Genomic DNA, 22,816 nt, shown 5'->3' on the forward strand with positions numbered 1-22,816 from the left:
CATTTCAGCCAGAATCCCTTGACATAATTCAAATTATCTTACCCGGGTCTCCTTGCTTCTGTGTAGCCATGTTAGCTTTAGTTGAGGATGCCCCTTTGTGAGTTCCTCTTGTCTGTAGCTTTTGTATTCATTTTTATGCATTGGTGGCATTTCTGGCAATTCTATGGAGTATTATAGTGTCATTGATTATCAGACTGGAAGGGGCCAGAGTCTGTTCTGCTCAGTTTACAGATGATGAATCTGAGTCTCAGAAAAGAAAAATGCCATGTCTGGCTGCTTCCAGCTTGCTAGGGCAGAGGATGGGTTACATAAGGCCAGCACATATGTCACTATATACCGGCCTTCATAATTCTGAAAGACACTTTTGGTTTTCCATTTTCAGTTTGTTGCTTTATGGTGCATTATACAAAGAAATGTACCTTTACTTATTCAGTTGAAAAAGAAGCCTTTTCATTTTACTTTCATACATTTTTATTTAAATTCTAGTTAACATACATTGTAATATTAACTCCAGATGTATAATATAGTGATTCAACACAACACTTGGTTCATCACAACAAATGCCCTCCTTAATCCCCGTCACCTATTTCTCCCATTTCCCCCCATCCACCTCCCCTCTGGTAACTGTCAGCTTGTTCTCTATAGTTAAGAGTCTATTTCTTAAAATAAACCTTTTTAGAAACATTAAATGGTTAAAACTCAGTTGTGGCATTCACTTAAGGAAAACAAATTGGCAGAAATTTCAAACTAAAGGATCAAGAGACCCGGTGTTTATGCTTTCTTGTTTCTGAATGTTTATCTTTTGTTTCTGAGACAGGAATAAGAGAGATAAAATATATACTTGCTCTACTCCTCTTGTTTATTTATTTAACACCACATATAAGTATTACGGTTTACTGTATAACAAACAATGTGCTAGATTCTGCATAGATACAAGGATAATGAAGTCTCCTCTGGAAGAATTCACTGTCAAATGGGCTGAGACAGATCGGTACATATCTGTAATTATAGTACATTGTGACCCATGCTATAAAAGAGGCAGGCCCGGAGTGCCATGATCACACGGAAGAATGATTGACTATGAGAAAGCTTCACTGAAGACATGACATTTGAATTATGTCTTGAAGAATGAGCAGACATTTATCAGCTAATAGAATGGGCTGGTTATACAAGAAAATCCCAGGCAGAGGGAATAGCATGTCCCAAGGCAAAATATTTTGAGAAAGAATAAGAGGTTGACATGTTTAAGTGAGTAGCATAGGATGTGAGCAGAAGAATGGAAGGAGCTAAGGCTAGAAGATGGATGATTCAGATCAGGAAGTGCCTGGTATATGATTCCAGAAAGCTTAGTGTTTACCTCAGCTAACACAGGGGTAGGGACTTTGATTGTCTTACTCATCATTGTATCCATAATGCTACCATGATACTTGATATACTCAAACGGGGATGTGTCCCTGTGATGAAAAGGGAATACAAGGTGATTTAATTCAAGTTAGGAGGGTTATCTAAGAAGCTTTCAGAAGAGCAAATGTAAGAGACTGAGGGTCTGAACTGACAGAGTAATGGCTGAGATGAGGAAAATTAGGAAGATTTAAAAGGCAAAACTGACAGGAGTTGGTGCCTGACTAGATAAGATGGTGCCAGAATGAAAGGGGTCAAGGTCTCTCATATGAAGACACAGATGCATTATGATGTCGACTAGAGGAGGGGAGGGAGAAGAACTTGAGAGGAAGGTAATGAGTGACTTTAGAGTAAGAATCCAGGTGGAATGTTCAGTATAGTTAAAAATGCCCATTTAGAGTTCAGAAGAAAAGTAGTAATATAGATTTGGAATTCAGGCACATTCAGAGTCATAAATGTCACAATTGAAGCCACAGGAGTGATGGATAAGATCACTTACAGAGAGAATAAAAAGAGAAGGGACCCTGGGATGAATTGCAGGGAGGTTGCCATGATGCTTATGCAGAGGATGATAAACCTCAGAATAAAAATAATGTCTTAAACTACACTTGCTTTAACAGTCATTATTCATTCATTCAATAAATGTTTAAGCATCTACTAAATTCCAGACACTCTATTAGGCACTAGAGATTATAAATATGAAGATATGGCCTCTGCTCACAAAGAGTTTATAGTCTAATGGGGAATGGAGGTAAGAGTAAAGGACAGACTTTAGTGTGGTAGGTGCTGATGAGGGTTATGCTGGGGTAGGCTATGGGAGAACTGGAAAAGGACATCTTTTAGAATTTCAGTATGAAGTTGTGAGGGGGTTAGGAGGTAGGCTGGGAGCGGGATAGGGGTCAGGAAAGGTAGTTTCCTAGAGAGAGAGCTGAGCTGAGTCCTGAAGGATAATTAGATGATACCCAGGTGAAGTGTATGTGTGTGTGTGTGTGTGTGTGCGTGTGTGTGTAGATGGTAGAGTCTGATTCTGAGATACTTCTTCCTCTCTGTCTTTCAAGGCCTAACTCCTCTGGTGTTGGGTTAAGAAGAGGGAAAGGCCATATGTCCCTTTCTTAATTGCCTATGATTATGGTCCCTCCGTGTTGGTGCCTTTGCTTCGCTAGCTGGCATCTACTGGCCATTGAGAGCTTCTGTGTGGTAGGCAGCTAAATGGTGCCTATCTCATGGGGGCATATGGTTTGCATTTTTAACAGATTCTTTTATTTATTTATTTATTTATTTATTTATTTATTTATTTATTTATTTATGATAGACAGAGAGAGAGAGAGAGAGGCACAGACACAGGAGGAGGGAGAAGCAGGCTCCATGACAGGAGCCCGAAGCTGGACTCGATCCCAGGACTCCAGGATCATGCCCTGGGCCAAAGGCAGGCGCTAAACCACTGAGCCACCCAGGGATCCCCTGGTTTGCATTTTTGAAGAGTCGCTCTTCCTGGTGCTTTCCTCACCTGACTGCTGAGGGTATTCATGGCAATATGTAAGACAAGCAAAAGGTCATCCAGTGTGAGTTTTGTGCCTGAAAAAATTAAGATTCATGCATTCCTTTTTTATTAAGTTATTTATTTCAATTCCAATCTACTTAATGTACTGTATTATATTAGTTTCAGGTGTATAATACAGTGATTCAACACTTTTATGTGTTCCTTAGTGTTCATCATTGTAAGTGTACTCTTTAATCCCGGACACCTATTTCACCCATCTCCTCCCCCACAATTAAGATTTATATATTATTTATTTGACTCACTATATTCCACCTTTTCTATGTGAAGTTGTTAATTCTATTTCATAATGTAAAAAGGATTTGGCAGGATGCACAGGCTTCACTTTCTATTTACTACGTCTGTTAAAAAGGTGGAAAATTTTGAGGTGGTCAAAATTATTCATTAAACACTTTCAGACATTCATAGGCCAGCAAATGTTGCTGCAGTAGAAATGTGTCTTCTCTTAAAAATTCTGGAGGAGTAAGACTTTTTGTCAACCTTGACTTCTCTTTGGATATGGAGAAAGCAAAAGGCAAAAAGGGCTCCACGAAGTCGGGGGAAGACTATCTGGCTGGCCAATCCCAACCTGTATCAGAAGAAGCCAAAGAGAAACAGCAGGCGTATGGTGAACCAAAGTTACCAGGAACCCCAGCAAGTGGGACCAAACGGAAGAGATCTATGAAAGAAGGCAAAGCTTCCCATTCAGAAAAGACGGCACAAGAGAGTACAAGAGTAAGAATTCGGAAGAAAATCCCAGTTCCTCCATTACCTTCGAAACTGCCACCAGCCAACTTGCTTCACGGAGACATCCTGTGGGCCTGGTGCCAAGAACTCAAGCTGAGCACCAAAGGCCAGAAATTAGATGTATATAAGCGAATCTGCGGATATGCTTACCCAGATCAAAAGAAGAACATTCCTGTCACCGCAGAGGAGGCCAAGATTCTCACCCAGACACAAAGAAGGTTGATGATGGACAAAGGGGAAATATCTCTGGAAAGTCCTGGAACAAAGATACCTTCTGATGGAACCTACCCTCCTGAAGTGGCTGCCTGAGGGAGGGGTCTGATGCTCTCCTGGAGGGGGTCAATACTGTTGTTGTGACCACTTCGGCCCCAGATTTGCCTCCTGGTCCAGAATTGCAGCCAGGGCTGGGAAGATGGAGACAGTGGCATCGCTATAGGAGGCCCACGGTGCCAAGTGGTGTGTGGTCCATGGGAGAAGTATGCCTGCAGACACAGAAGGTTGGGTTCACCTGCAATTTCATTCAGGACAAGCCTGGGTGCCTGAAAAGCAGGGGAGAGTATGCGCCCTCTTCTTGCTCCCCGCTTGTAACTTTCCACCCCCACAGCTGGAGGACAATATGCTGTGCCCCAAATGTGTTCGCAGGAATCAGGTGTTAATGAAAAGCCTCCAATGAGCTTTTGATAGCAGGAAAAAGGACACAGCTGTGATTATAATCAATGGTACAAAGAGAACTACAGTCAACTCCGTGGTGACACTGATGGCTGGACTGTAGGCTGCTCACACCCTCCATGCTTCCTGCTTACAGGGACACAGGCTAGTGCATTGCAGATGTTACCCTCCAACCTCCATGGGGCCTGTGGCTTCATGGGTTGAGATGCAGGAGCTCTTAGATTTTAAATTGGAAGAGCATTTCAGAAATTACCATTCATTCGACTTAATAAGAATAAAAAGTCATTCATACTACCAAACATTTGCCCTTCTGAAATAGAAGTGACCTTAACTTCTTTTAAAGTGGGAACCTGAGCCCCACCTGGCAGAGGGTTTGGGGGTGGGAGGTGGAGTGGAAAGTACAGGTGTGCTTCCACGCTGGATTTCTCTGCAATTCCAACTCCTCCAGAGACGGCTACACCTTCTTTGTTCGTGACTTCAGGCTGTTGAGTATTTTAAACCAAAGGGAAAGCTGTTATTCTTTCCCACTCCCAAAAACATACTCTTAATATCGAAAACATTTTTTGATGTTTTCTTAATAACCTGAGACCTCTATGGTATGTCTCTGGGATCATAATATGGAACACTTTGCGGGTATTATTTCTACTTGTAACTATCTTGTGTGTTTCTACTGCTTAAAAATATTTAAGGGTACTTCTGAATCATAAATTCATAATGTATTGGATTTTAAATTGTATATAAAATCATCTATTGTATATAGGAGGCCATATGCATTGTGGGCAAATTCTTAATATTAACTCAGGATTAAGCTAAAAATCATTATTTTCTTTGGCATGATTCTTTTTTAAAACCACTCAAATGAAGTATGAGGAACATTAAAAAAAAAGCTATACATTTATGTAAAAAAAAATTCTGTAAAGCTTTTTTTTTAAGGAACCAAATGATGATTCAGTTTTAGTACTTGTGGCATCATGCTTATATTAATAAATTCATGTGGAAGTGAGAGCTATAGTTCTAGACAGTGTTGCCAACCCATGTCATGAATTGTTTGTGGCTGACACATTTTCTTACAGGGAAATATGCAGTGAAAATCATTAAAATTTATATATTTTCATAAGATATTCAACCGTCAGAGGTAAAACTCATTGTAAAACTGATAAACTCATTTGGTTAGGCAGAAGTTCTAAACTTTGATTTTTCTTTTTTCTTTTTTTAAATTTTTATTTATTTATGATAGTCACACAGGGAGAGAGAGAGAGAGAGAGAGAGAGAGAGAGGCAGAGACAGGCAGAGGGAGAAGCAGGCTCCATGCACCGGGAGCCCGACGTGGGATTTGATCCGGGGTCTCCAGGATCGCGCCCTGGGTCAAAGGCAGGTGCCAAACCGCTGCGCCACCCAGGGATCCCTAAACTTTGATTTTTCTTATTTTTGAGGAGTACTAATGGTAATCAGATGGGCTGTAGGGTTACATTGCCTTGGTTTGAGCCCCAGATCTGCACTGTTAATGGGCTGATCTTAGCCAATGGGGTGATCTTAGTTGCATTCCTTAATTCTTCTTGTTTCAATTTTCTATTTTTTTTTTTTTTTAAAGAGAGCAATAGTACTATGTCATAGATTTCTATGAGGATTAAATGAGAACAATTCTTGGAACATTTAGCATAGAACCTAGCACTAAGCACTCAATCAAAATTAAGTATTGCTAATATAACCTATAGTAGTTGTTGTCACAAACTATTATCTTCATGGGTCAGATTTTGACCTTGTGTAGTTTTATGACAAACCATGAACTACCTTGAGGAATTATTTTTAAATCTACAAAAATCATCCAATTGGTCCAAATATGTGTGACCAATTGAGTTACTAATATGTAGATAATTTGGGTTTTGTAGCATGGAAACAGTGATACAAAAACTTGGGTGGGGGGTAGACACTGAACAAAAGGGAAATGATTTGTTGAAGGAAAGATGAAGGTATGTCAGCACTGGTTTGGGGATAATGAGTGATAAAAGCAGGGGTTAGAAGGTGGGAATGGGTTGGGTATTCAGACTTTATGGTTTTGGCAAAGGTCACCCATTAACACTTCTCAAAGAAAAAAGTTATGTAGATTGCCTTTCTAATAGCACTTATGCATATGAATGCACATGTATGCAAATAGGATACAGTTTCACATTTTCCATAGCAGTGTTATTAAATAATCTCACAATGATAAGCATAGATGACCTCCCTGGACAGTGGAGGAGGAAGCCTTGAAGAGACCTATGAGTGAACACATTTGAGGCCATATGCCCTGCATCATCCCAGGTGCTAATCTTCAACAATGTGAACTTGATGAGGTTTCCAATTTATGGGGTGAAGTCAGAAGGTTAAACAGCTAATTACAAGAAAGTGATAATATTCTGAAAGGGGAAGTGGAGAGAGCTATTGGAATGTATGGGACAGCGGCCTTTCATCTGGTCTGAGGAATCAAAAAAGACATTCTGGAGGAAAAGTGCCTACACTGAGGCGTAAAGTATAAGAAGATGTTGGCCAAGTAATTTGGAAGGATGACAAGGAGATAAAGGGAAAGGACAAGTATTCTAGGCAGACAAAAAAAAAATGTGTGCAATGACCCAGCAAAAGGCAAGAACATGATATGAAGGGTTGAAAATACAGTTTACTCTCACTAGCCTGGAGTTGCAAAATAAATGTATGAAGAAACCACATGATTTGAAGGAGAAAGGAGAACTAATGTATGTCCAGCTCTAAGAAACACTTGTATCCCGAGAGCAACCTACAGGATCCACTACCCTGCTAGTTTGCTTCAGCAGGCCACAAGCCAACAAAATCATCCTCTGGTAACAGGCTGTGCTATTACTTGGTGCCCCAAATATTGGTAGTATTCACATTTTAAAGATTGGTAAGATAGAAGATGTTCAGATGTGAGCAAAATTTTGTCTTCACTTTAGGATGTTACTGATTAGCTATTACCGTTTAATTCAACTGAAACACATTTTCAGAAAATATAATTCATATGAATAATGGAGGCTGCTCTCATTTCTCAATCATATACATTAAAAAAGTCTTTGGACACCCAATACAAAAGGAGAGAGCTTGAAATTTCTGAACTTTATAGATCTGCTTCCTTGCACAGAATGCAATCCATCGGGTTAAATATAGTCTACCATTGGTTTCTGGGGTGGGATTGGAATGTTATTGAGGTTAATCAAATGACACTGGACTTCAAATACTGTGTGTGTTTTGTTTAGAGATCTGTAGAGAGAAGGGGCAGGTCAGTGTGACTGTGGATTGTTGATACGTGTTTGCACATAGTCAGTACACACTGAATGTTTGAGAAACAGCCAATAAATGAAAGGAAAATGCCTTTGAAGTCCCAGAACTGGGTGACAGGTTTTAAACTCTAGACATACTTGAAACACACTGTTAATCCTCAGTTTTTTAAAAGCCGCAAAATCCACTGGTTTTCTGGGCTCTGTTATAGTGGATCAGAATATATACTGCAGCAATTACATAGGGTCATGCAGTTGCAAGGACTCACAAGACTCCACAAAATATGCTTTCATAAACTTTTAATAAAGACAAAGGACACAAAACAGTAAAAGGAGAAGGATTTTTTTTTTTTGCCCAGGCAAAGATCAGGGATATTTGAGACAGTCAGGTGCAGCTTTCAAGGTCCTCTTTCAAATTGCACAGGACACAGCTCGTCTCTGGATTGCAATCCAACAAGTTCTATGAAGCTGAGGCTTGAGTTTACTGAGAAATCTTTCATATCCTGCAGGTCACAAAGCCCAAACAAAGTTGTGTATCCAGGTGAGCCAAGTGTATAACATTGGTCTGTAAATTTTCAGTAAGCAATGTAGATAAGCTGGTACTTCCAAGGGACTTTCATAATTTAAAGAGCACTTTACAAATTACTGACTAGTGTATTTCAGCTGTATCTGGGCCACCCTTATCAGATCTATGGTTGCAGGGGTGCCTAGAGATAAGCATAGAGCTGTCACAGCTAATCAGCTGCAAGTTAACCCCATCTTTACACATGTATAAAGAAGAGAGACCAAGAAAAGGATAAAATATTTCAAAGTTTGTCTAACCCAGACTGTCCCTAGTAAAGCAAAAGAGAATGAATCTATTTGCTAGTAATTTTATTCCTGTTTTAAAGCTTATCTATGGAGCAGAATGAGGGCTCTCTCTAATTAAATGCCTGGCAAGTTAATGTCGATAGAGAAATCTGTAATCTTTGACACTTTAGAGTGAGACTCTGCAACTCTAGGCAGAAGTCCAATTTAATTTTGTTCTATTGTTCTGTATAGTTACGATAGAGATGGAGTGCGTGAGAAGTCCTCAGGCAACCAATGATATAGCAGGAAGCAGGATGAAGCAATTTTTCCTTATTGCTCTCAGCTTGATCTGCAGAAATCTTCATGATTCCAAAGCCAAGCTGCCATAAAAATAACTGGTCTCCAGCTATACATGTATTTCACCTCGGGCAAGTTACTTGATCCCTCTGAGCTACAGTTTTCTTGTACATAAAATGGGGATGGTGATACCAACCACATAGGGATGTTGCAAGAATTAAATGAGTCAATGTACAAAAAAAACATGTACTACAACATATGCAAGCTTTAATTATAATTCCAAAATGTCTTTGTCAGAGGCGGAGTGGGGGAGGGTTAATTAATATTTATCCTAGCAGTAATCTTCTAACAACATCAAAGGCCTAACCAATTAATTCTTTTAAAATTATATCATTCAGGGGTGCCTGGTTAAGTGTCTGTCTTTGGCTCAGGTCATGATCCCGGGGTCCTGGGACCGAGCCCATGTGGGGCTCCCTGCTCAGGATGGAGTCTGCTTCTCTCTCTGCCTCTGCCTTCCCATCCCCCAGCCCAGCTTATGCTCTCTTTCTCTCACTCTCTCTCAAATAAATAAATGGATAAAATAAAAAAAATTATATCATTTAGTGGCTGATGTACCGTTCCTTTATTTTTTTGTTTTGTTTTGTTTTTTTGTATTTTTTTTGTGTACCGTTCCTTTGAATGCAGTGATTTCTTCACTGTTCCTCCAGATATAAAACCGTAATACACTGTTCTTGTGTACTGATTCACAGCTAAAACCAATTTAACATACTTGTATTAATTTCTTGTTGCTCATGTAAAAAAATTACTCAAAACATAGTGACTTAAGATGATACAGATTTATTGTCTTACAGTTCTGAGGGCCAAGTCTGAGATCAGTTTCCTTGGGCTGAAGTCAAGGCTGGAGGCTCTGAGGCAGAGAATACAATACTTTGCCTTTTCTCCAGCTGTCGATAGCTGCCTCTGTTCCTTGGCTTGTGACCCCTTCCTCTGTCTTTAAAGTGAACAAAACAGAGGATCATAGGAGAGGAGAGGAAAAAATAAAGATGAAATCAGAGAGGGAGACAAACCATAAGAGACTCATCATAGGAAACAAACTGAGGGTCACTGGAGGAGGGGAGGTGGAGAGATGGGGTAACTGAGTGATGAGCATTAAGGAAGACACGTGATATAATGAGCACTGGGTCTTATATAAGACCGATGAATGACTGATGTCTACCTCTGAAACCAGTAATACATTATATGTTAATCAATTGAATTTAAATAAAATTAAAAACAAAAACGACAACCACAAAAACAAAGTGTGTCACTCCAGCCTTTGCTTCCATCATCACATCGCCTTCTCTGCTAACTCTTGAGTCCTCTTATGTCCCTCTTAGTAGGACCTTTGTGAATACATTGAACTCATTGGGATAATTAAGATAATGACCCTATCTCAAGATCCTTAACTTGATAATATCTGTAAAGTCTCTTTTATCATATAAATTAAAATTCACAGATTCCAGAGATTAGAACTTGGGGGGCCATTATTCAGTTTACCACACATTATTTTATATTATTCTCACTTCAAGGTGAGGTGGGTTATCTCCATTTTAGAATGTCCATCTGTGGCATCAAGAGGTCGAGTGACTCAACAATACTAGTTATAGCTTTACTTTTTATAAACTCAAGATAAGTTCATTGAGACCATTGTTAATATTACTTTTTATCATACCGTACAGTTTGCAAAACAGCGGAAAGCACAGTATCTCCCTTAGTTCTTAAAACAATCTCAGGAATTTGGTTTTATTGAACTATTCAGTATTTTTATTGAGTATCTGTATTAGGCCAACCCCCGGACTAGGTCAGAGGGGTACTGTAGAGACCCGAAACAGGCATGAGGCATGATTCTTCTATTTGTAGCTCATATTCTACTGAGGGAGATGGACAAAAGCACAAATAAATGAGATATTTCAAATTGTGATTCAACACAGCAGGATATCAAATGAGGAAATGGCAGCTCAGAGTGGTGAAGCCATTTTCACAGTGACATACAATAGAAAATGGAAGAACCAGGGCTTCAGTTTATGCTTTTTTTCAAATACTTCTTTCTTGATCTTAGATTTTTGCATATATAAAGTATATCCTATATAGACGACTTTTTTTTTTTTTTTACTAATTTGTCCTAAGACATAATAGAGTCTATTCAGTGGGAGCCGTTGTTCTCATGGCTCATGATTCAGACTGTCTCTTAATGCCTATTGGAGCTGGTTCCCCTGTGGTAACTGTGCTACTAGTGCATCTTGCTATTCTGCTAAATTCTGAGCACACTTGGTTAGTATCAGAGTAAGTCTTTATTTTTCTTCTTTGAATCATGCATCTAGCAGTGTCTACCTGTCAAGAAGATCCACAGCTAAATTACTAACATAATGCTCATGTAAGCAAATTTTTATGAATTGTGCTTTCTGAGTGATTTATTACAGCTTTACAGCTTTTGCTGTGACATATTTTATCCACATTTAAATTTTTGTTTAAAATAGCAGCAAGCTGGAACGTAGCTCTGGAAGGAGGATCATTTGGCTTAGAAGCCAATGTTCAGTAAATTCTCCAATATGCATTCACCTTGTTTTTGAACATTTCAGAATGAGCACTGTGTGAGTTCTTTGTGCTTGGGAATGGTGCTGTTCATTGTAATCAGCTGCATCTGTTCAGATGGGGCTGAATCGAGTTAAATACGATCGGTCCTTCTTCCCATATGAGCTGTGCACAGACAGCTCTGGTGATCTTGAGTATGTGGTCATTACTCACTGTTTGCAGAACTTGGCTTTGCTTGTTGCTCTTTTTTCACATTGTTGTTTGCAGAGGGTTGCCACTTCTCTCAGAGTTTTTCTTCATGCACAGGGTTCAAAACCTAGGCTCACTAAATATATGCAGAGAACAGGTAGATGCAATAGTAAGATAAATGACCTTATTGAAGTCATAAAAGACACAGACTTAAGTGCTCTGACATCACAGCCCCAGGGAAAGTCCAAAGCCCTCCAAGGTGCTCTTCCTCATGCTCACTGAAACCTGAAATTGTTTAACAAATGGTGAGATTTTATTTCATGTGGAGAAGAGCTATATCAGTTAGAAATACTTTTAGGCTTTAAGAAACTGCTTTACTAGTCATATGTGAAATAACAGGACTTTCTTTTTCCCTTACATATCAGGAATTAGGGCCATTTCTGACATTGGTTTTGTGGCTTACCAATGTCTGGCTCTGAATCAGGGTCTCAGTGGTTTACTTGGTTTTGTCTTTATGACAAACTTGGTTCACCTTTATGGCAAGGTAGTCACAGCAGCTCTGGGCATCAGTCATGTCGAAGGCAAGAAACTCCTCCCATGCTTGCCTCCCATGCTTGCCTCAATATGAGAGAGGAAGGCGTTCCCCTAGAAGCTTTCCTTCCTCCATCAAACTTCCTCTTCTATCTCATTGTTCAGAACTTGTCATCTAAACCAAGAGCCAGGTCTACCTTCTCTGAATTGAAGAGAATCAATACCTTGATACCTGAACTGAAGCTTGATTCTAATAGCAAGGAGGAAGGATGAAGAGGTGCCATTTGATGGAGGCAACAAACTGTCTGCCACAGAAGTATGTGTGGCACACACATATTCATGAAAATGCACATATGTGGAGGTATATATATATATATGCAATAAGTGGTAGTAGTAAATATTGAGTAATAGATTCTCAATACATTTTAGTTGAATAAATATATCAATACAAATGGAGTCTGACAAAAATTTATTCAAAAATGTAAAAAAGTGGTACCATAATGAAATCCAAGGGCAGGTGTGATAAAGAGGTATATTCCTTGACTTACTATAAATAAAGTACATATATGTAGGTGTATGCATGTGTATAGTGGCAACAGAAAACAGAAAGAATTAACAGGCAACAGGAAAAGGGAATGAGGGAAATTTAAAACAAGATTAAAAAAAAATCTTTGTGTTCTGCAATAGCCAAAATATGGGAAGAACCCAGATGTCCATTGCTAGATAAATGGATAAAGATGTGGTATATATATATACCGTGGAATATTACTCATCCATCAAAAAGAATGAAATCTTGCCATTTGCAACAATGTGAATGGAACTAGAGGGTATCATGCTAAGGGAAATAAGTCAGAGAAAGACAAATATATTTTTTCACTCATGTGGAATTTGAGAAACAAAACAGGTGAACACAGAATAAGGGAAGGAAAAATAAGATGAAAACAGAGGGAGACAGATCATAAGAGACTCTTAACTATAGCAAACAAATTGAGGGTTGCTGGAGGGAAGGTGTGTGAGCAGATGGGGTAACTGAATGATGGACATTAAGGAGGGCACTTGATGTAATGAGCATGGGTGTTATATGCAACTGATGAATCACAAAATTACTTCTGAGACTCTTAATACATAATATCTTAATTAAATGGAATTTAAATTAAATCAACAAAATAAAACAAAAAATACTTTGTTTTTGATCAAGATAGGAGATGATGAGGAACAATAGATGTGGGGAACATGAGTTCTGATATGATGGTGGATGCCCCATTGCATGATCCCTCAGGGCACCCTTTGCTTCATGCTCCATGTAACTGCTACAATCTTGAGTTGTGCAGTATACAATCTATATGGCTATATGCCGAGTTTCTAGAGAAAGGGAAGATGTTCAAAATCCAGTCTAGGGCTAAATTTGCCTTTCTGAGGTGGTTTCAAAATGAAACCTACTGATTGTTTAGTATAGCCTTTGAGAAGTGAATGTAAAAATTAAAATTTCTACTTAAATTTGCTTTATCTTAAAATGTGATGTTGTTCTGTGACAAAGCCACATGAATTATAGCCTCAGAACTTTGTCCTCCTGTTGTATCTGTTTTTTAAGTCTTCTAAGTATTCCTTTTTCATGTAGAGCATAGGCTTTTTGTGAACAGGTGATATATTTTCTACTTCGTTTGTATCTTCTGCATTACTGAGCACAATGCTGCCTGTCTAGTAGGCCATTTTCATTTGAATTTATTTGCCCTTTATCCTAAGACACTAAGAATGAATGATGAATTTCTTCTTTTTAGGATATTGAGATAATTAATATAATTGATTTTGCTTGAATAAATTTTCTGAAACAAAAACAAACACCCCTCCCCCTTAGGAAACTATATATTAAGCCATTGTAGACATATAGAGAAAGATTTAACACATAAATAAAAGAGGTTTCTCTAATGGTTAACATACTTCTTAGAAGAAAGTCATGCTTGAAGGATGAGCTAGACATTTTAGATTAATGTAGTGCCATTTTTTTTTTTGCTTTATTAAATGTTACTTCTTCCTTAAATCTACACCCTTTCAAAGAGTGATTTGTACACTGGGCAGTGTCCTTAATACAACCTTAACTGCGCCACCCCCCAACTCTCCAAAAAAAGGAAAAAAGGAGAAAATAGTTGATCTACAGTGTGAAATTGTTTGAAAGGGTCAATAAATATAGTGGGGGAAATCTGCTTAGATTCCAAAAGGGAATTAAACATTATTTACTGCATTCTGATTTTGCTAAAGAAGTAGTTTAATGTTAAGGCATTTCTTTTCCATCATTATAATTGTAAGAGGGAATAGCCTATCAGGAGGCATGATTGAAGTAGGGAATAATATATAAATCATAAAAAGAGTACACAGAGTCTACTGGACACCCTACATAGACCAATGAGTAGTCAGCACTTCCTGCCCAGTGTCAGGAGGAATGAAGCAATTTCATCTTTTTTTTTTTTAAAGATTTTATTTATTCATGAGAGACAGAGAGAGAGAGAGAGAGAGGCAGAGGGAGAAGCAGGCTCCATGCAGGAAGCCTGATGTGGGACTCGATCCCAGGATCAGACCCTGGGCTGAAGGCAACGCTAAACCGCTGAGCCACCCAGGCTGCCCAATAATTTTCATCTTATATTTGTGTGCACTATAGCAGTTTAGGAGTATTGCTTTCCTAACAGAGCTGAGAAGTGAATATGGACCAAAACATATTAAAGCTTAATTTTCCTTATTATTTGGGAAAGAATTCTTAGGAGATATATGGTTGTTTGCTGTGCTTCCATATTACAGCTCACAGCATCTCAGACCTGCCAAAATGATATTTACTTAAAAATAGTGTCATGTAAAGCATAAAACAAGTCCCAAAGAATTACATGGAAATCTTTTTTTTTTTTTTTTGGAAATCTTTTCAAGAAGATAGAGATGGAACTTCCTAGAAGCCTGTGAAGCTTTTAGTCAACATCTGGAATGTCAAGAAAATGCCAAAATATTTAAACTATAACAACAGGTACAGTCCCAAGAAATAACATGAAAACACAACCCTCAGGGCATTTCACTGGTCTCTGTTGCTACCACATCTTTGCCAGGGCTGCTGGATTATAATATATTTTTTTTAATTTTTATTTATTTATGATAGTCACACACAGAGAGAGAGAGAGAGAGGGGCAGAGACACAGGCAGAGGGAGAAGCAGGCTCCATGCACCGGGAGCCCGACGTGGGACTTGATCTCGGGTCTCCAGGATCGCGCCCTGGGCCAAAGGCAGGCGCCAAACCGCTGCGCCACCCAGGGATCCCGGGCTGCTGGATTATAGTGCTGCCACAGTGAGCTCTTACAAAGGCAGTCTTTGGGATAAAATGGAGGAAATTGTATCTACCACATGTGTACTTAAAAAAAAAAAAAAAAAAGTGATCCTTTAGCATAGGACTTCCCCAAAGAATTCTGTAAGTTGTTCATGAAAAGGAAGATTGTACGAGGTCATTCTGATTTGGGATGCACTGCATAGAAATTCACCATGCATATTAAGGACACACAAGAAACCGTAACAAGAGGTTTCCCAAACTTTCCAAACTCCAGTGAGGGACCTCCTCACCTGTAAAATTAGTTTTTCTAGTCTGAAATGGTTTTCTATACAGGTTTGGAAGTCTTAAAAAAATGTGTTAAGGTCTTGAGAAAGTATTCAGAAGCCCATAGGGTCTCTATAATGGATGTGATTAGTTTGAACCTGATATTCTTACTCATCATTAATAGGTTCTGTTCTACTTCTAGCTCGCAAAAACATTTTTAATGGAAATAGTTGTTTTAACGATTTGTTTTCTTATTGAAGCAATTGATTTGGTTTGTACTGACAGGTATCTTATTATTAAAGGATGCCTACATTTATGGGGTAATACGTACCTGGCTGTTTCTTTTTATTCATCAGCTTATGCTTATTTTACTTAGTAGGATTTTGAAGTTTATATTACGTGTAAGTTTGGACTAAAATAGTGATCTCTATATGGCTACTACGGTAGGGCCGAAAAGTCTTTCTCTAGGGAGCATTTCTGCTTTTGTTGGCTTTATGAATTGGCCTCCCACCTAAGATTTCATGCAGATGAGGTTCCATAACTACACAAATGGTCAAACAACTGCAGGTTTGTACTTTTTTTTTTTTTTTTCCTTTTTGTGCTATTTAAGGTTTTGGTTTCAGAGTTATACTAACTTCCAAATGAATTGGATAGATTTCCATATTTTTTGATGTTCAGAAGTTGTGCTGACATGGGGATTATGTTTCCTAATATTTTAAAGAACACAACAGGCAAATTCTCTAGCTTTAAGAACCACTTAAAAAATAATTCCTCAATAACTTTGATTTTTCAGGTTGTTAATTTCCTGAGTCATTCAGTTATTCATATTTATCCAGAAATATCTCTACTTTATGTAAATCAGTAATTCCCAAGGTGTCATTTCCAAACCAGTAGCATCTTTATCACCTGAGAACTTGTTAGAAATGAGATTTTTTTGTGTGTATCACCCTAGAACTACTGAGCCATAAACTCTGGTTTTAACAAATTGTGCTAGTGATTGTAGTCCCTGTTAAAGTTCTTGATTTTTAAAATTATTAAATTCAACATCCATACCTTATGCTTTAAAAATGATGTAATAACTCTTTCACATTTTTTAAATTGTATCTTCTTACAAATTCTTATTTTTTGGTCCTTTTTTGTGTTTATTTTTTATTTATTTTATTTTTTATTTTATTTTATTTTGTGTGTTTAGTTTTTAAAATGATCAGCTCTTGAATTTATCAGCTAACATTATTAACTGATGCTATATGTGAGACTCACTACAGCCAGTATTAAGTAGAGCTTAATTTAGAAAGATAGCATGAATTTTATAATACTTCTTTATAATTATAGTTACCCATATCTGTAAAATTTCTAGCTTTGGAACAAAAGTTTTTATAAACCATATTTTCTGGTTCTAGTGTTTGTGGCTCAGGTGAGTAAATCCTGATACTTGAGAACATGTTTCATAGAATTATCCATAAGAGAAGCAACTTAATTTCAGTCGTGGCTTACTGTTTGGCCAGTTGGGGCTCATTGTTTTGTATTTGGATTTATATATTTTGAAACCACTGTTGTTTTTTAGTGTTTGCTATGTCCTAAATAAAATGTGTTTTTATTGTGCCCCTGTGACCCCACTCACACACCAAGTGAAAAGATGCTATGTGACATAGCCTGTCTTTTAAATCAGACCATCTCAAATATTGCTATCCAAGTTCATGAAAATGGATTTAGCTTTTTGTGTGTGTGATTTAATAACAAAGGAAATAATCAATAATCAGAAGCTTAATCTTATTTATAGACTCATATCTGTTTTCAAATTAAATGATTGTGTCCCTTTTTATTATTCCCACTCTCTAGTTTTCCTTAGTGTTCCTTAATGGTTCATTTTCTAATTCCATGAGATAAATGCCCAGTTTATTGATTTTCTTTCTCTCCTTATATCTTTTGGCATTTTAGAACCTTCTATTGTCATTGCATGTCAGTCTTTCTCCTTATATAGTTTTCTTTGTTTTTTAGAGGCCACGTCTATTTGCATCCTAAGATTTTTTTAAAATAGCTTTATTGAGGTATAATTTACATACACTAAATTTTATCACTGTAAAGTGTACGATTCAGTGACTTTTTAAATATTCCCAGTGTAATTGCCTCCTCAGAATTCTGTATCCTCAGTATAACATTACTTTTCCCGTGTTTTGCATATTTATCAAACTGTTTTTCCTGCAGTTTCTGATTACTCATTCTTGAAATGGGGAGGGATTAACTCCGTTACAGTGTTTCCCATAAACAGAGTACTTGAATTGCCCCTTGGACCCTCTGTCTATTTGTGTGCTGGCCAAATACCCTTCTCAGGTTAACTTTATTTTATTTTTTTTTATTTTTTATTTTTAAATAAAGTTTTTATTTTTTTTTATAAATTTTTTTATTTATTTATGATAGTCACACAGAGAGAGAGAGTGAGGCAGAGACACAGGCAGAGGGAGAAGCAGGCTCCATACACCGAGAGCCTGATGTGGGATTCGATCCCGGGTCTCCAGGATCGTGCCCTGGGCCAAAGTCAGGCGCTAAACCGCTGCGCCACCCAGGGATCCTCAGGTTAACTTTAGAATGGGAGGTTTATATGCAAAATTTTCAGCCCTGTTTATCATCTAGAAAATATTCATCTGACTAGATTCTTCTGGACTACAGTTAAGATCTTCAATTTACCCTGCCTGGTTCTTAGACACTTAAACCCATGGAATACTTGAAAATCTATATATTGCTGCTGGATATTTCCTGTGCAATCCCATTTGAGGTGGGTCTGGAATGCCTATGGCTATCCTGTGAATTAGAATAGATCACAAAAGGGATTCTTTTTTTTTTTTTTTTTCTGGACTTGTCTGTTTTTCTTTGAGCCCTACCTTGATTTGGGAGGAGGAAAGAAAATGTAGATGTCTCTTGTAATGACTATATAGGATTCAGGATGACTAACCCTCTTGGTTTGTCCAGGGCTTTCAGTGCTGAAACTGGGAAACTCCTGGACAAAGCAAGATGAGTTGGTCACCCTAGTAGGAGCCGCCACAAAGAAATGATCTAGTAAGAGAGGCAGATCCTCCATAAGAACACTCTATGCAAAAGTGAGACCTTTTGCCATTTTGTCACTCTGCTCTCAGATACGGGCACCTCCTAGCACCGTGGTTCACATGATAGCCACTGTCCCTGGGAATGAGAGCAAATTATGTACTACTTACGCAGACTGTCTCTTCTCTTATAAAGAAGAGGCCATCAAAGCACTTCTATCTTCTGGCAAAGTAGAAACTTACAGAGGTGCTATCCCCAGTGTGCAGGTCTTAGAAGTCCTTCTTCAGGTTGTGGGGCCAGACATCCTGGATTGGAATTTCCAATTTCCTGCTTGGGGATGGTATAACAGAGAAGAAATTGCTAAGCTTCTCTATGCATCAGTTTTGTCATTTGCAAATAGAAATAATAATAGTTCCTACCTTAAAGCCATTAGAGTAGTGCCTGACGTATAGAAGGTACTCGATACATGTTAGCATTAGGAGTTCTCTTTCTCTGCTTACATCATTTATGCGGAGCCACTTGATTTGGCTTTCCATTTATCCTTTGATTACAAGCTCCTATACTTTGATTTTGAAATTAATGAGGACTTATTAAAACTTACAGCTTTTGTTTGGATGAGAACAATAACTCGTGGTTGTGATGATCATGAATTTCATCTTCACTTTTAAAGTTCTTTTGGGATCTTAAACATTCATATTGTTTTTATATGGAAGTTTGTCAAGGCTTCACAGAAATCTTCCTGTCATGGACTCTCTTCTGAAATCTTACCTTTTTTAAAGCTTCTGCTTTTCATAGGTCTCGAATAATCTATGCTACTTTTATATCAGTATCCTTTTCCAGCACAATTATCTAAGACTTGTTTTCTGTAAAATCTATATGCTGGTCTCTTATCTTTGGCTATAGCAGAGAGCAAATAGTGGGGGGAAGGCTAGGGCAGGAAATCTCTGCCTCTGAAAAATGTTGGATGTGAACAAAACCAAAAGGCTTACACTTAAACCCTTCCTACTACAAGGCCAGTCTTCCCTGGTCCAAGGACTGAATTATCACCCAGACCAATTTCTGCTTGCTCCGTATGAGATGTTTCCAACAAGATCTGGAGCTTCCCTTTTAGCTTCCTGGTCCCAAAGCTCTGGCTTTTGGAATGGATTCCATTTCTTTTTGTAAAAAAAAAAATTATTATTTATTTATTTATTTATTTATTTATTTATTTATTTATTTATTTATAGCACAAGTGGGGAGAGGGGAAGAGGGAGGGAGAGGGAGAGACAGACAGACAGAGACAGAGACTGAGAGAATCTCAAGCAGACTCCACGCTGAGCGTGAAACAACTCGGGGCTCAATCTCACAACCGTGTAATCATTACATGAGCCAAAATCAAGAGTCAGATGCACCTAGGCACCCCAGATTTGATTTCCTTTAAACAAATTTCAGATGACAGCTATATACAGCAATCAAAATCCTCTCCAATTCAAGGACTTTGCCACCCGTGTGGGATTTTCTCATAAGAAGGGTAATTTCTGGTAGAGATCCCATTGTGAGCCTACCATTTTCCTATATGCATTTTTGCTATGTTCTGTTGGTCCACACCACATTATAGTCATCTCCAAAGAAGGAGAGAACAGTTGAGATCCTAAATCTGGGTCATATGTTTTGTCCTGCCAACGTCTGCAACTTTGGGACCTGAGGTTAGTTATTAGCTGTATCTCCAAAGCCAGGTAGTTAGGGCTTTATTCTCCTGACCTGACAATCTACTATGGCTGAAGACATTGCCATTGAGTATCTGAGGATTATCTGAATAGAGAAAAGATTAGACAAAATTACCTTTTCTTACTTGCAGGGTCTTTGGCCTCATATCCTTATGTCTTATCTTCCCTGGAGAACCTGAGTTTCAGGAGTTTCTTTTGCCAGTTTAGAGATAGATCATGGCTCTACTATTAGACACTGAAGCAAGAACTTCTGAACCTCATCCTGTCTTCTCTTGACAATTCCCTTCCTTAACGACAGAGCCTGAGATTCTTTGTATTGACTCAGATCAGTGCTTGAATTGACTCTAGAGAGCATTTCCTGAATGTGTTCTCTGGAACATTAATCTGGAGAGATCTCTAAAAAGAAAAAAAAAAAAAAAAGGCAGCCTGGGTGGCTCAGCGGTTGGTTTAGCACCGCCTTTAGCCCAGGGCCTGATCCTGGAGACAGGATGGAGTCCCGTGTCAGGCTCCCTGCATGGAGCCTGCTTCTCCCTCTGCCTGTGTCTCTGCCTCTCTCTCTCTCTCTCTCTCTCTCTCTCTCTCTCTCTCCCTCTCCCTCCCTCTGTGTCTCTCATGAATAAATAAAATCTTTAAAAAAAAATCTTTCACGATTGCATGTTTAGAAGATGCAGCATGCTGTAGTCACCTTAATACACTCAAACTAAATCTTGTTTGCTAGTGCTGTCACAAAAGATACTTTGGGAAATGTTGAAATAAGCAAATTTATATATATATATATATATATATATATATACACAGACACACATATAAATTGACATTTATGAAAAGTGTTCAATGTGGAGGAAAAGTTTATAAAATATTATATATGATCTTATTTTATAAGAAACAGGGTTTTAGATATATAAAAATACCTAGAATATAATATGTCAACATGTTATTAGAATATAATATGTCAACATGTTATTAGTACTTGTTTCTGGATGATAGGAACATTAGTTATTTTTTATGTTTCTTTGTTGCTAAGCTGTACTTTTTAATAGTGAATGCATATTACCTGACTGTAATGAAATAATATTACATTTTCAAAAGGATAGCTTCCTTAGCTTCAATAGCCTTGCTTCCATTTCATTTTTAGGTTTTAGTTAAATTATCGTCTTTCCTCCGAATTTTGCTCAACACTTGTAAATTTGAGTTCTCAGAAATAAGGAGTAGCTTTCATAGTCCATGTTTTTCTTTGTAGCCTCCGAGCACCAATTCTGGTAGATCTCTCTACTTCTCCCTGCTTTTAGCAGAGTATTGGGAATTTTATGTGAAGGCCTTTGCTATACCCTAAGGAGGATTCCTAGAGGGAATTAAAGCCTCCAAGCCTAGTACTTTTTGCCCTAACTTTATTCCATTTAGACCATAGCCCCCAAAGGAGATGGGAATTGTCAGAAGTCACATTAAGACACTTCACTGGAATCCACAAAGGAGGACAAATATCCTTTCTTACCCACAGCAAATGTTGGTAGAAAGCTCTTTTCTGCAGATTTATCCAGACACAAAAGTCCAAATATTGAGCTCCTGTGCCAAATTCTCTTATTTGCAGAAGGAATTTAGAGTAGCAATACATCCTCACAGCCCTTATGCGTGTTAATAAAGCTTGTGAGGTAGAGGGTCATTTCTCTCATCACCCAGTGAAAAGATCAACATATGATTTTTTGCTCCCCACATCACATTATTGAAAAAGGCAACAATGTACATCGGTATCTGCCCATCGAGGGAGGGTCACTGACTGAGGAGTTGCCAAGTCTTTCTTGAAAACATTCTTGCCCTTCTTACTGCCCTGGCATACTTTGTGGTGGGACATTAGTTTCCAAAGGATGACAAGTGAGGCAGACAGAATTTATATTCTGTGTTAGCTCCTGTACTTTCAGGATTGCTTTTACCAAAGCTTTATGTGTTTAATTAGTTTTCATTTTAGCAAATATTTTAAACTTTGCAGTCTGGTGATTAACCCCATTGACCGTCTTTTTGCCTTCTCAAGTGCAGCCACTTATTAGAGATTTTTATTATTGCCCTGTAAATTCCTCAGACTTGCATTCTGTGGCATTAGCTATGCAGTCTATATTTTGTGAGCTCTTTTAATTGCTTCTCTGAAGTGTGGACTTATTTTGAGAGAAGGTCACAGTAGTTTTCATTAATCCAGTGTTACTTTTAGAATCTCTTAGCTTTCATTTGTATCCAAAATTCCATTAGTTTTTCCTTAATTATTTCATCAAATGAGTTGTGTTTTCCATTTTGTAAGGAGATTTTCCTTTATGAAAGGTCAGCCCCACTGACATATTTTCAGTTACCTTGCTTTTTTTATGGGTCGTAAGTAGACAATTTCATACCTAGCTAAGGATGAAAGGAGAGGCAGTGCTTATGCTGTGGTATAGCATCCAGTCTGTTGACCTCCTTTCTTTTTTGTTTCTTAACCATTAGGCATTTTATTCATCTACCATCTTTTTTTTTGAAAAAGGAGGGA

The 22,816-nt window shown here is 38.1% G+C and overlaps 1 long non-coding RNA gene and 1 pseudogene across 1 annotated transcript in view; both read left to right on the top strand.

Annotated features, from left to right (window-relative positions):
* LOC140620144 (uncharacterized) overlaps positions 1–22,816 on the top strand; it is a 221,059-nt gene that overhangs the window by 67,536 nt on the left and 130,707 nt on the right. The gene's annotated exons all lie outside the window — the stretch shown is intronic.
* LOC140619888 (developmental pluripotency-associated protein 4 pseudogene) lies at positions 3,458–4,477 on the top strand (annotated as a pseudogene).

This window comes from Canis lupus, chromosome 28 (genome assembly GCF_048164855.1).
Source record: "Canis lupus baileyi chromosome 28, mCanLup2.hap1, whole genome shotgun sequence".
Lineage (NCBI taxonomy): Eukaryota > Metazoa > Chordata > Mammalia > Carnivora > Canidae > Canis > Canis lupus.